General features: G+C 42.9%; 1 protein-coding gene across 2 annotated transcripts in view; it reads left to right on the plus strand.

The window, feature by feature from the left end:
- Window positions 1-256: 256 nt before the first annotated feature.
- FAM222B (family with sequence similarity 222 member B) overlaps window positions 257-9,287 on the plus strand; it is a 54,564-nt gene continuing 45,533 nt past the window's right edge. The window contains exon 1 of one of the 2 annotated variants that reach the window (XM_008066685.2): window positions 257-498. The gene's annotated coding sequence lies outside the window, so the exon portion shown is untranslated. Of the gene's footprint in view, window positions 549-9,287 lie in introns of both variants that reach the window. The other variant, XM_008066687.2, reaches the window with a different exon arrangement.

Consider the following 9,287-nt stretch of genomic DNA (forward strand, 5'->3'; position numbering starts at 1 on the left):
GTTGCTGGGCTCCGGCTTTGGGGTGGGGGTCAGGAGAGATGGGGGCAGCGCTAACAAAGAGGAGCCGCGCCGGGGCCGGGGCCTCGGGTAGCTGGCCTATCCCCGGCGGCTGACCTCCCAGTGGGCCTCCCCAGTTGGCTGCTTGGCGAGTCGCTCTGCTGGTTTCCTGCCTCGCCATTGGCTGTGCAGACGGGAGGGGGCTCGCGGAGAGCCGGGATGGAGGTGAGGGGGCGGGGCTGGCTTCCGGCGGCGGAGGGGAGCGAGCGGCCGCCGGCTGGGGGAGGGGGTGTCGGCGCGCCTCGGAGTGCTGCGCTCGGTGAGCCTGGCCCCCGGAGCAGCCGCCTCCCCCTCCCCCTGCCTGGACCGCTAGAAGCCCCTTCTCGTTCATCCTGCCTGGGTGGGGGCGAGCTGGGCTGAGCTGTCCCGGGCGGGCGGGGCGGAGCCTGGAGCCCCACCGAGCGCTGCGGAGCGAACCTCACCTCCTTTCCACGGCGCAAGGTGTGTGTGTGCTTTTTCTAATGCAGCCCGACTTCGGCCGACTTAACCTTGTCAGGAAAGGGAAAATGGAATGGGAAGTAAGATCTCCACATCCCGTCAGTTTATTTTGATTTTCTAATTCTACCCTTCGTCCTTCTTTCCTTCCCTTCATCTCACCCCTGCAGCTGGGTAAGGAGATTCAGGACTCTTACGTCTTTTTACCGATGTGTCGATGTTGGTCGCGTAGTAAAATACACAGAGAAGAAAAGAGGAGTCCTTTTTTGTGTGTGACATCTGATGCAGTAAACCGCAATAAGAAAAAAAAACGGGGCAAGCTAGGAGTGGGTTTTGGAACTGTACTGCATCCGTGTCCATTAAGGCTGTCTTCACCATTTTCCTCCTTGGGACTGCCTTAATCAGCAATAACAGTCTGAAAGGAGAGGAGGTGCTAGTGGAAGGAGGGAGCAGCCCCCCATCAAATGGTGGTTAAAGGAAATCCTGATAGTTGTTAGCGATTAACTCTGCTACAAAGTCTCTTACCAGAGTACACTGTCACCGGCTTTGTGTTGGGGAACCTGGCTAGAGCCGGCAAACTTACCTTGCTCTTACTGAAACTTAAAAGTCTTATCTGCTTCTCTGTCGTTATATTTCTTATATTCATAGACTCTAGGAGGAATTAGTTTTCATTGCCAAAAATCAAACTTAAAAAAAAAATCCAGATGAATCTTGTTTAATTTTTTGAAAAGCTTCTTCTCCCCAAACTTTAAGAATTTGGGTGACTGTAGTATTGCAATTTAAATATTTATCTATTTTGAATTCTTTTGCAACTTATAGATCTTTTCTTTCTGAAGGAGACTGATCACTTCTCCAGCCACAATAGGGAACCTCTTTATATGTTTTTAATTGAGGGGAAAGTTCTCAATTGAAGATAGAAAACTCAAAATTTATGATGTGAGAAACAAAGGGTGTGTTTGTGTGTGTGTGCGCGTGTGCATGTGCATGTGTGTGTTGAGTGGCAATGTTTATGACACCCCTATTTTAACTGGACATTTTCATCTAAGAGTGTTTGAACCAGGTTATCTTAATATTGATTAGCAAAGAGCTACAGTAACAGGAGGGATGAATATCCATTTTTTGACAACACTTTGGTAAATATTAATTAAAATGGTTCAGAGTTTATTTGTATAACCCAGGTTCAGTTTCCAAAGATTGTTCTAACTAGAGTCCAATTTTGAAGATAGAATTGATAGGCTGAAACTGACAGTTTTGGCTAGATTAGTGTTTTTCTTTGCATTGATTTATTGGATTCCTGATGAATCAGAAGCAATTTGGGGTGAAAGGAAGTATTATAAAGAATAGAGGGTTTGAGACCCACCTGGGCAACTTGGCGAGACCTCATCTCTACAGTAAATCAAAAAACCAGCCGGGCGTGGTAATGCGCGCCTGTAGTTCCAGCTACTTGGAAGGCTGAGGCGGAAGGATCACCGGAGCCCAGCAGGTCGAGGCTGCGGTGGCCGGGAGTGGCCACTGCACTCCAGTCTGGGCAACAGAGTGAGACTCCATCTCAAAAAAAAAAAAGAATAGAGATGGGGCCAGGCCTGGGGGCTCACTCCTGTAATCCTAAGCACTTTGGGAGGTGGTGGCAAGAGGACCGCCTGAGCTCAGGGGTGTGAGACGAGCCTGGGTAACACAGTGGGACCTCGTCTTTACAATTAAAAAAAAAAAAAACTTAGCTAGGCTTGGTGGCTCATGGCTGTGGTTCCAGCTACTTGGAAGGCTGTGACAGGATTGCCTGAGCCCAGCAGGTGAAGGCTGCGATGACCATGAGCATGCCACTGTTATGTTATGATGGATTAGGAAATCATCTCAGTATGGTAATTACTGAAATTACCACTGTGATGTTATGATGATTTCCTAATCCATCATAACATAACAGTGGCAGTCAGGGATCAGGAAACTTATTTTATATTTTTTAAAAATCTCAAATAGCCTTAGTATAGAAATGTTACTGAAAAATAGATTCACAATAATCCTGTGTTGGATTTTGGGCTTTGGGTTTATTATGAGTTTGTCCCTTAAGACTCCATAAGTCGTTCGTGACCCACCTGGGCAACTTAGCGAGACCTCATCTCTACAATAAATCAAAAAATTAGCCGGGTGTGGTGGCACGCGCCTGTAGTTCCAGCTACTTGGAAGGCTGAGGCGGAAGGATCGCCGGAGCCCAGCAGGTTGAGGCTGTGGTGGCCAGGAGCGGCCACTGCACTCCAGTCTGGGTGACAGTGAGACTCCAACTCAAAAAAAAAAAAAAAAAAAAGATTCCATAAGTCATGTTTAAATTGGGAGGGAAAGAGGATCTTCTAGATGTTGTCTTAACTTGTTGCTGTGAGTGAACTGTTAAAAATCGCTGTTTTGTACGCTTAGCTAGTATATAAAACAAAGTGCACTTTGATGTCTAAGATATAGCAAACTGGGGAAGTGACCGAAAAAACCACTTGGAGGCTATACCACTTCTACTTGCTTCTACCAAAAAACGAGTTTTCCTTCTATTTGATCTTAAGTGATTTTTTGTTGTTGTTCTCTATTCATAGATGAGCCGTTAATACAGATTTATAAGTATATGTTATACTTTTCTAATTTTACTTTTTTATATTTCTGTTTTCTTAGCTGATCTTTGTGATCAGTATTTTGCATGGTGCAGTGATTGGGGTTCCCCAAAGGATTTTTCCCAGGAGACAAAACTAATCATAGGTGTATCTACACTGATCTCCCAGTATCATTTAAGGGGCATGGAAACTCAAATTTGGTCTTCTGCAAGGAAGCAATTATACGAAGACATGATTTTCCATAATCTCTGTTTTTTTTTTTTTTTAATTAACCTCTGTTTTGACACAGATTCCTATAATCTCTTAGGTTGAGGGGACATAGTGCTGCTGAGGTTAAAGTAACTGATTTAATTTTCTTTAGCAATCTGTTTTTATTCCATCCTTCTTTTTTCTGTGAGTCACAGCTTAGAATGTGTTAAGAAAAAGGGCTCTATGTTCTCTCTAAAGGGAGACTCAAGCCTAATCCCCTATTCACATCAGAAGTATAAAATGATCCCCTAGAGAAGGTGAAGGAAAATATTGGACCCTTGGCGTTGCTTGATTCTCATAATAATCGGCTTGAGTATTGTAAGGTTTGGAATGGGGGGGGAAGCTTACTCAAGGTGAGAAAATATTAGAAGCAAAAAAGACCTGAGAATGCTCTCTCAATGTGAGAGATTTATTTAGAGACAGTGAATACATTCATATGAAGATATGGTTGATGGTAGTTTTTAGCTTTTCAGCTTTGTCAGTCAGGTGTCAGACAATATTTTGTGTGTTTAAGCACAACTCCCTCCCCGAGGGTTTGACTCTGGGAAGCTGAATCTTTTGAGGAAGTTGTTTGCTGTGGGACTGAATCCTGAGGGTAGAGGACTTGGTGGAGTCTGTAATCTGTTTACCAGTCAGATGAGGATGTAGAATTGATTGCTGGTTGAGTTACTGAACTCTTCCTAAAGAATGGTTGCTAGGCAAATTGTATCTCAATCAGTTTAAGCCTCAATAGTTGACAGGTTTGCTCTTAGTGAGGGCAAGAACTGTGTTTCCAGTGATACTGCCCTTTAAGAGTCCTTGCTGGTAAAACAGCTATTCAGAGTTTAAAAAAATCCTTGCTGGATGTACATATAGGTTGATCAGTGGCTCAAAGTAAAGGACTAGTATGAAATATGGATGGATCTCACTTCATCAAAGACAATTTAGCTTTTGGTAACCTGGGTTGACATTGTCATTACTTCTCTCCTAGATCAAATGGTGAGTGGGGTTGCTCTCCAATGTTAAGATAACACTGTATTTCATTATTTTCGGTTTTGTAACTAGTAGGGCAATGAGCTAATGCATTCATTTTGGAAACAGGCCAGTGATAACACTGCCCTTGGGCCTAGATGGATGGAAAAATAGGACAGAGTAAACAATTGAGGACATAAATAATGAATCTTCCAACTGAGCCCTGGGAGAGTGAGGGAGATTATCCTCAGAGCTGTTCAATCTGGCAGTGAAAGGGGAAGAGTCCACTGAATTAATTACCCAGACTGTATTTGATACTGCACGCATTATGGGATTGTTAGAGCCATTCAGAACAAAGTTACTTCTGATTTAAACTTCTAACCTATCTTTTTTGTTTTAAATCAGTCACTCCAATTGTGCATTTATTTTTTAGAATCCTGTCCATTGTGTCCTCCCTAAACTTTGATCTGTATGGTAGCACTCTATGATACTGGACAGTCCTGTTCAGCAAGATCTTAGAATTTTGCTTACTTAGAGTTTTCAGTATCTGTAAATATATAAGGTAAAAGAAAAAGTCTGGGTTTAGCTTAAAGAAATTCTGTGGTACCTTGACTACACATTATACCTTGAAAGGTGTTATAGGGTATAATTATATAACATGTCACAAAAGGTTAAGAAAAGAGAATCATTTCCAGTATTAAGATAAATTTTTTTTTGGAGTTGGACTCTCACTCTGTCATCCAGGCTAGAGTGCAGTGGCACACTCGCAGCCACTGCCAGCTACTGCAGCCTCCACCCGCTGGGCTCAGGCAATCCTTCTGCCTCAGCCTTCCAAGTAGCTGGAATGATAGGCATGCACCACCATACCCAGCTAATTTTTTTGATTTATTGTAGAGATGAGGTCTTGCCAAGTTGCACAAGCTGGTCTCTAACCTCTGGGCTCAGGCAATCCTCTTGTCTCAGCCTCCTAAAGTGCTGGGATTACAGGTGTGAGCCACCATGTCCGGCCAAGATAAATATTTTTACTTTTGGATTAGTTTTTTTTTTTGAGTTGGAGTCTCACTCTGTCACCCAGACTGGCGGGTCTTGAATCCACGGGTTCAGGCAATCCAATCACTCAGCCTCCCAAAGCGCGGGATTACAGGCTGAGCCACCGAGCCTAGCTATTTTTTTTTTTTTAATTGAAGTCTCACTCTGTCACCCAGGATGAAGTGCAGTGGCATGCTCACCGCGTGTTGATATACTGGGCTTCGGCGATCCTTCCACCTCAGCCTTCCAAATAGCAGGAACTACAGGTGCGTGCTACCACGCCCAGCTAATTTTTTTTTATTTATTGTAGAGATGAGGTCTCGCCAAGTGACCCAGGCTGTTCTTGAACCCTTGGGCTCAGGCAGTCCCCTTACTTCAATCTCCCAAAGTGCTGGGATTACAGACCTTGCCCTACCTGGATTAGTTGTTTTGTTTTTTTTTTGTTTTTTTTTTTTGAGTTGGAGTCTCATTCTTCCCCAGGTTGTAACCTCAATCTGCTGGGCCCCGTCAGTCTTTCCACCTCAGCCTTCCAGGTAGCTGGGACTATAGACATGTGCCACTATGCCCAGCTAATTTTTTTTTTTTTGGTTTGATTTATTGTAAAGTTAATGTCTTGACATGCTACCCAGGCTGGTCCTGAATTCCTTGGCCTTCCAAAGTGCTGGGATTATAGGTGGGAAAATATTGCCTATTGCTTGATGTATTTATTTATTTAGAAGGTAAATTGAATATTATAACAGATTTAAGTGGCAAGGTTTCCATGAACAATCACTAATTTTTTATATCCAGCAAAGTGCTTTTAAGGATCGGTTGCTGAACTGAATGAAAGTCAGATTTTATGCCACTTGCAGAATTGAGATGATTTAAACAACATCCCTATTGCTTCAGAGAAGGAGCATAAGCCTTATTAGTCATAACTTAGATTTGTTTTCTTCCAAGAAAAGCACTTCTACCATTGGCAATTCATTTATCCTCACACTAAAGGATAGGGCTTTAAAAGGAAAGGTATATCAAGACTATGAGAAGCTAAAGGCAGCTCATTCCAGGTCACAGTGTATAAATGGAAAAGTCATACTTTTGGGTTCCTGAGTGGGCCTCTGCATTGCCAACTATTCTGCTGAATGTGGTTTTACTATTGTGAAGACATTAATTTTGTAGCTGTAAAGGTACTGGTTTGACTTTTGCTTATTTTATTCTCCCAGAATCTTTTTCATTCAGCAGAAAGTGAAGCCAGTAGATTAATAAAGAATCCACATCTTAGCTTTAATTTGTCCTGCCAGCTGTAGTTACTGTGCATTCACTATAAAGTTTTAGTACTTGGGCTACATTCAATCCCTGTGAGGTATGGTGCAATTGGAGTGTGAAACTGTGTTGGAACTTTTCTCCAGAGAGACAAAAGGAATCTTTTCTTTTAAGAAATGTTCTGGTCAGGGTTGGTGGCTCAGCCTGTAATCCCAGCACTTTGGGAGGCTGAGGCAAGTGGATTGCTTGAGCCTGGGCAACTTGGCGAGACGCCGTCTCTACAATAAATAAAAAATTAGCCAGGTGAAGTAGTACACGTCTGTAGTTCTGGCTACTTGGAAGACTGAGGCAGAAGGATCGCTGGAGCCCAGCAGGCTAACTCTGTATGCCACTGCACTCCAGCCTGGGCGACAAAGTAAGACTCCAACTCAAAAAAAAAAAAAAGAAATATCCTTTGCCAATTGCCAGTTTCCTGACAAAATTAAGTTGGAACTAGGAGATTTTCAATTCTGTGTGTGTGTATAATTTATTTGTAATAAAATAATATTTATTACATATATATGTATATTTTACCTCTTCTCCAAGTTGAACCAGTGTCCCAACTGATATGGGTCACTCTTATTTACTGTATGTTTTGGTGGAGATTCTTCTTAGTACACCTAGAAGTGAGACGCTCATGCCACTTAAGCATGCACATCAATTTTATAATTCTAAAATTCTGTTTCTGCCAACTCCCTCCACCCCCCCACCCCATCTGTCCTTATCTGCTCATCTCTCAGTTCCTCCCAACTAGTTAAGAAAGTATCATTGCTCAATCAGAGAAAATGCTAGTCTTTATCACAGTCAGAGTTGCACTCAACAGCAGTCTTTATGTGTGTTGCGTTACTGTTTTTTTTTTTTTTCCCCCCAGGACCAAGAGATTTATTAAAGGGGGCTGTTACAGAGAGGATCTGTAGCGGGAAAAAGAAAAAAAAGAGAGAGAGCGCGTTACTGTTTATAGAGGCTTTTTTTGCATTATAAAAACAAAATTCCACTCTTGCAAACAAATTGATATATTGCTATTTATTAAAGGTGCAAGTGTCTATCATTAAACTTGAAATGAGAAAACAAAAATTGTATTAGTTATAGTTTAAGTGCTTTTTAAAAAAAATTATTACCTAATTGTACTGTTGTCTTGGACTGAGGCTGACAGATAAACCATGGAGAAACTACAGTTTCTCAGTGAGGATTGCTCTGACATGCTATTTTAAATTGCTTCCCTACTCAGCACTCCCCATTGCCTTATTATACTGCTTTTTGTTTTGTTTTGTTTTTTGAGTTGGGGTCTCACTCTGTCTCCCAGGCTGGAGTGCAGTGGCACTCTCAGGGCCACCACAGCCTCGGCCTGCTGGGCTCAGGTGATCCTTCCACCTCAGCCTTCCAAGTAGCTGGAACTACAGGTGCATGCCACTATACCCGGCTAATTTTTTAATTTATTGTAGAGACAAGGTCTCACCAAGTTGCCCAGGCTGGTCTCGAACTCCTGAGCTCAGGCAGTCCTCTCACCCTGGCCTCCCAAAGTGCTGGGATTACAGGCTTGAGCCACCATGCCCTGCCTCTTTGTTTTTTCATAGCATGTATCACCTTCTAAGAGTTTATGTAATTTATGTTTGGCCTTCCTGTCTCACCTCACCCATCCCATGTAGAAATGGAAGCACTGTCAAAGTAGTTTTTGTCTGTTTTCTTGGTTTTTTTTTTTGAGTTGGAGTCTCACTCTGTCACTCAGACTGGAGTGCAGTGGCCGCTCCTGGCCACCGTAGGCTCGACCTGCTGGGCTCCAGTGATCCTTCCGCCTCAGCCTTCCAAGTAGCTGGAACTACAGATGCGTGCTACCACGCCCGGTTAATTTTTGATTTATTGTAGAGATGAGGTTTTGTCAAGTTGCCCAGGCAGGTCTCGAACCTGCAGGCTCAGGCAGTCCACTCACCTCGGCCTCCCAAAGTGCTGGGATTACAGGCTGAGCCACCAAACCCGGCCTGTCTGTTTTCTTTATTGCGGAGTCCCCAGCTCTTGGAACAGTGCCTGCTACATAGTAGGTGCTCAGTTAATATTAGATGACTGGGGTGATACTCTCTTATAGCTATCTGGGGATTAGAATTGGAATGTGCGAGAAGGAATTACTGTTTTCCTGGAGCTGGTGCTTAATTAGGGACTGGATTTATTAACTATCTTAAGGGAAAGAATCTTTATGTAACGAAAACCTAAGGAATTGTGATTAATTGACCTTGATGAGAGAAATGATAGATATTTTATAGCATGCAAATGTGAAGGACCATTATATAAAGATAGGTAACCAGCTATTATTCGCCTTGAAAAGGACAAAGGAATAGACTGAAGCTCCTGAACAAAGGATATAAGCCATGCAGAAGAATTTCCTGATTTTGAGAATAAACGATGGGACAGCTGACCAGAAAAGGATGGGTTCTTAGAATGAATTTTCAACTCTGGCATCATATTGGAGGCAGTGATAAGAGGGAAAGAACAGACCTTGAGGTCAGAAAACCTGGTTATAATCTAGCTTTGTGTCCCTAGATTGGTTTCTTATACTGTATAGTTCTTCTAATGATACATGCTCAAACTATCTTATAGGCATCTGAGAAGACAGAGAGCCAAGGTGAAAGAACTTTGAAAATTGTAAAGCTCAGCCGGGCTCCGTGGCTCAGCCTGTAATCCCGCGCCTTTGGGAGGCTGAGGTGA

This window comes from Carlito syrichta, unplaced genomic scaffold, assembly GCF_000164805.1.
Source record: "Carlito syrichta isolate Samal-C Ts95f unplaced genomic scaffold, Tarsius_syrichta-2.0.1 Scaffold309091, whole genome shotgun sequence".
NCBI classification, from domain to species: domain Eukaryota; kingdom Metazoa; phylum Chordata; class Mammalia; order Primates; family Tarsiidae; genus Carlito; species Carlito syrichta.